Source organism: Salmo trutta, chromosome 4 (genome assembly GCF_901001165.1).
Source record: "Salmo trutta chromosome 4, fSalTru1.1, whole genome shotgun sequence".
Lineage (NCBI taxonomy): Eukaryota > Metazoa > Chordata > Actinopteri > Salmoniformes > Salmonidae > Salmo > Salmo trutta.
In genome coordinates this window covers 71614378-71620522 of record NC_042960.1, presented here as the reverse complement: position 1 = coordinate 71620522, position 6145 = coordinate 71614378, and positions in this window count along the sequence as shown.

The window sequence follows — 6145 nt, the reverse complement described above, 5'->3', positions numbered from 1 at the left end:
AATTCAACCATTATATTAATGAACAGATTAAATCAAATTATTTCAATTAAATATGAATTATAGAACAAAATGTATTCTTATTTGAATTACCAAATTTCCATTCCGTTACATCTTAATTTTTCTATTTCTTATAGCTCTGTCATATCATCGCCTAAATTAAATATATTTTTAATAGGGGCCTACTTGAGAAAAGTATATATTAACTAACCATTAAGCTATAAATGCATCTTATCTGTCCTCAGGTATTACATAAGGTATATTCTGATCTCTCCCGCGATGCGTCCTAGGGGTGACACTGCCATGAGCGATGTGCAGGCTGGGTGAACCTCTCCATCATCCACCGTCTGTACCGGTGCACCCCACATCTGGTACCAAACACACGTCCATGGCAGGTAGGTACAGCGCTGTACTTATAGATATCTTGCGATACTTTTTTCGGACCTTTGTGCGTAATTTCTTTAATTTTTATGTTAACATGTTGATGATAGATTTGTCATATTATGCATGATAGCAAAAATGATTTTCGAAAATGATACCATATATATATATATACTTAACAAAAATATAAACGCAACATGTAAAGTGTTGGTCCCATGTTTCATGAGCTGAAACAAAATATCCCAGAAATGTTCCAAACACACAAAAAGCCTATTTCTCTCATATTTTGTGCACAAATTTGTTTACATCCCTGTTGGTGAGCATTTCTCCTTTGCCAAGATAATCCATCCAACTCAAACATATCAAGAAGCTGATTAAACAGCATGATCATTACACAGCTGCACCTTATTCTGGAGGACAATAAAAGGCCACTAAAATGTGCAGTTTTGTCACACAACACAACACAATGCCACAGATGTCTCACATTTTGAGGAAGCGTGCAATTGGTATGCTGACAGCAGGAATGTCCACCAATGTCCAACCGGCCTCACAACCACAAACCATGTGTAACCACGCCAGGACCTCCACATCCGGTTTCTTCAAATGCAGACCAGCCAACCTGACAGCTGATGTAACTGTGGGTTTTGCACAACTGAAGAATTTCTGCAGAAACTGTCAGAAACTGTCTCAGGGAAACTGGAAACACTTATCTCCCTCACTAGCTTGAAGCACCAGCTGTCAGAGCAGCTCACAGATCACTGCACCTGTACATAGCCCATCTATAATTTAGCCCAAACAACTACCTCTTCCCCTACTGTATTTATTTATTTATTTTGCTCCTTTGCACCATATTATTTATATTTCTACTTTGCACTTTCTTCCACTACAAATCTATCATTCCAGTGTTTTACTTGCTATATTGTATTTACTTCGCCACCATGGACTTTTTTTTGCCTTTACCTCCCTTATCTCACCTCATTTGCTCACATTGTACATATACTTATTTTTCTACTGTATTATTGACTGTATGTTTGTTTTACTCCATGTGTAACTCTGTGTTGTTGTGTGTCGAACTGCTTTGCTTTATCTTGGCCAGGTTGTAATTGTAAATGAGAACTTGTTCTCAACTTGCCTACCTGGTTAAATAAAGGACTTGTTCTCAACTAGCCTACCTGGTTAAATAAAGGACTTGTTCTCAACTAGCCTACCTGGTTAAATAAAGGACTTGTTCTCAACTTGCCTACCTGGTTAAATAAAGGACTTGTTCTCAACTTGCCTACCTGGTTAAATAAAGGTGAAATAAATCAAATGAAACATTTGCACGCTCGCTGACGAGATCCTGAGGCCCACTGTCGTGCCATTCATCCACCGCCACCACCTCATGTATCAGCATGATAATGCACGACACAATGTTGCAAATGGTGGTCACACCAGATACTGACTGGTTTCCTGATCCACGACCCCTACCTTTTTTTTCTGTTAAAGGTATTTGTGACCAACAGAGGCATATCTGTATTCCAAGTCATGTGAAAATCCATAGATTAGGACCTAATGAATTTATATCAGTTGACTGATTTCCTTAAATTAACTATAATTCAGTGAAATATTTGCAATTGTTGCGTTTATATCTTTTGTTCAGTGTATAATCACATTTGTTTGAAATTGTCCGTGTAGCCTAAATGGAATACATTTTAGTCATTTAGCAGACGCTCTTATCCAGAGCGACTTACAGTAGTGAATACATTTAATACTTATTTCTTCGGTACTGGTCCCCCGTGGGAATCTAACCCACAACCCTGGCGTTGCAAACACCATGCTCTATCAACTGAGCCACACGGGAATATACAATATGCTATAATGCATTATGTTTCTAAAAAAACCTGGATCTGTGAACCAGGATGTTTCTCCGATACAGAATCAGACAAACACAAAAACAAGTATTTATTATTCTGGTGGTTTTATTCAGAATTTAAAACAATCTGTAGACCCAGTCAGGCAGATTCCATGAAAACAAATCTTACAAATTAGTATTAAACTGTGGTAAAAATGATACATATTATATATATATATATATTGAAAGACATAACAGTGCTTCAACAGTGTAAACAACAACATATTGATACCTATAGTGATGATATGGTGATATCGTGGTCAATGTGTATAGTAGTTACATACAGGGCCCTCCAACTCTGTTCCTGGAGAGAGACCCTCCTGTAGATTTTAACTCCAACTCTGTTCCTGGAGAAACCCTCCTGTAGGTTTTAACTCCAACTCTGTTCCTGGAGAGAGACCCTCCTGTAGATTTTCTCTCCAGGAACAGGGTTGGAATTAAAACCTACAGGAGGGTACAGGGTTGGAGTGTAAACCTACAGGAGGGTAGCTCTCCAGGAACAGGGTTGGAGTTAAAACCTCCAGGAGGGTCTCTTTCCAGGAACAGGGTTGGAGTGTAAACCTCCAGGAGGGTATCTCTCCAGGAACAGGGTTGGAGTTAAAACCTCCAGGAGGGTACAGGGTTGGAGTTAAAACCTACAGGAGGGTATCTCTCCAGGAACAGGGTTGGAGTTAAAACCTCCAGGAGGGTCTCTCTCCAGGAACAGGGTTGGAGTTAAAACCTACAGGAGGGTATCTCTCCAGGAACAGGGTTGGAGTGTAAACCTACAGGAGGGTCTCTCTCCAGGAACAGGGTTGGAGAGCACTGGTACAGAGTTATGTAATGGCCACATACCAAATTACACCTTTTATACACAAAGCTTTGACTCATACCGTGACAGAAAGCATAAAAAGGAGAGATTTTAAAACAAAATGAATTCATATTTCTTCCAAAAGGGTAATTAGAAGATAGAAAATATTTTAAACTGATGTCCTTTTCTGACGTCCCCCCCATGCCAAATTATGCCCGCTGGGTCTCAACTTTAATTCCAACCGTAAAACTGTGAAACACCGTCGAATCATTTATATACCAGTGGGTCTTTTAGGATTAGTATTTAAATATTTATCAGACAAAGTAATTATTGAACATATTAAAGTGATCTATTCAATCCGTATCGCTGAAGTACTGATGTTACAGCTCCATTTAAATTTAAAGGCAATGTTCCCGCGTTTAAAGGGAGACTGCATTTACCGGTAAACGCTGTCGTCTCCATCTGAAATGACTTTTTTTACATTTCTACCGCACGGTCTGTAACGCTTCAGCGATCCAGGATGAATAGAGCTGTAAGTCTAGTTGTAATGATGAGCGAAATTGACATTCATATATAATATCACAGTACTTTTCCTTGGCAGTAAACAGGCAGAGGATTTCTACTTACTTTTAACAGTCTGACATGGTCAAACAAGACATGTGTTGAATAATCCTCAACCTAAAGCATAAAAAGCTAGTCAAGCTGTAAACTGTCATCAAGTGCTGTTTGTTTTACGTGCTCTTTAGGAAGGAATGTAAAGGAATCATTCTGGATTAGAACCATTCTAGATTAGAACCATTCTAGATTAGAACCATTCTAGATTTGAACCATTCTAGATTAGAACCATTCTAGATTAGAACCATTCTAGATTAGAACCATTCTGTTGTGGAATGATGTTAGAACCCTTCTCTAATCAGTTCATTCACAAAATACAAAAGTTCCTTTTTTTGGTGATATTGTGACAGTTTGAAACCCAATCAGAAGAATACAGATACCTTGACATGTGACACAGCTCTTCTATCCTAAACTAACACTGGAGTAGTCCAAGGTAGTCCACTATAGCCTCTCGGGTGGCATAGCGTTCTATAGGTACTGCATCTCAGTGCTAGAGACGTCACTACAGACCCGGGTTCAATCCCAGGCTGTATCACATTTACTCTGTACAACTATACAGAGAAACAGAACATACCATTTACTCTGTACGACTATACAGAGAAACAGAATATACCATTTACTCTGTACGACTATACAGAGAAACAGAACATACCATTTACTCTGTACAACTATACAGAGAAACAGAATATACCATTTACTCTGTACGACTATACAGCTACGGAGAAACAGAATATACCATTTACTCTGTACGACTATACAGAGAAACAGAATATACCATTTACTCTGTACGACTATACAGCTACAGAGAAACAGAATATACCATTTACTCTGTATAACTATACAGCTACGGAGGAACAGAACAGCTTCATAGATTTATTTACAGAAAGTAATGTGTATATATGTTGATAATTAGAAAACACGTCTTAAATCTCCACATTCTGCATTTGTGATGTCAATATAATAACAATTACCTTATATAAAAAAAAGTATTGCTTAGTTAAATTAATTAAAACATATCAACAAATCATATTAACAATATTCCTTTTATATTATGGGGGCGGCTCAGTTGTTTTGGTTTTTCCAACGTTTTTCCAACGATACAAAAGGATTCATGAATAAAACACTCCTGTGAAAGTTACAGGAGAAAAGTCTCGTAAATATGGTAATACAATTAAATCATACATGGTCTATGTGTGTATATCATGTATATAACATGGTCTATGCGTGTTCGCTACCCCCCAAAAAAAAAAAAATGGGACCGTTAGACATGGCTGCCGACTTTAAAGGTCGAGCCGAGACTGACTGATCTACGAACCACCTTGCAACATAAATAACTACTCAATATTATTTGTACATCAGTCAGTCACAATTTACCCATGATACCTCACGTGAAAGTATGACATCATCCTCAGTAAGTGCAGGAAGTCAGGCACCATACCTGATCATAGTATAGTGCAGGAAGTCAGGCACCATACCTGATCATAGTATAATGCAGGAAGTCAGGCACCATACCTGATCATAGTATGATGCAGGAAGTCAGGCACCATACCTGATGATAGTATAGTGCAGGAAGTCAGGCACCATACCTGATCATAGTATAGTGCAGGAAGTCAGGCACCATACCTGATCATAGTATAGTGCAGGAAGTCAGGCACCAAACCTGATCATAGTATAGTGCAGGAAGTCAGGCACCATACCTGATCATAGTATAGTGCAGGAAGTCAGGCACCATACCTGATCATAGTATGATGCAGGAAGTCAGGCACCAAACCTGATCATAGTATGATGCAGGAAGTCAGGCACCATACCTGATCATAGTATTGTGCAGGAAGTCAGGCACCATACCTGATCATAGTATAGTGCAGGAAGTCAGGCACCAAACCTGATCATAGTATAGTGCAGGAAGTCAGGCACCATACCTGATCATAGTATAGTGCAGGAAGTCAGGCACCAAACCTGATCATAGTATAGTGCAGTTGTCTATGTATCAAAGTTCAACTGAACGACAAAAAAAATAAAGGTCCAAAAATATTACTGTAAATGATTACTGTAAATTATAATTGTCACAGATAATGTAAGTTACTCTTTGGAAAGTGCTTAGAATCACACGTGTGAAAAACGTTTCCATTACACCCAACAACCCTCCCATCACAACAGTAAAACAGCCCCGACTGTGGTACCCAAAAAACACACAAAGCTTAAAGCTCACACAACAAAACAGAAACAAAACGTTTACATACATACACGCTGACAAGTTAATCAGATACAGATTGTCTTAAAATATATAGAATATATCACATGGTATATTACAAACATTTGAGTGATGTAATAATAGTGAAAATACAGAGGAATAATACATGTGATACCATGAGGTCCTACTGTGATACCATGAGGTCCTATTGTGATACCATGAGGTCCTATTGTGATACCATGAGGTCCTACTGTGATACCATGCGGTCCTATTGTGATAC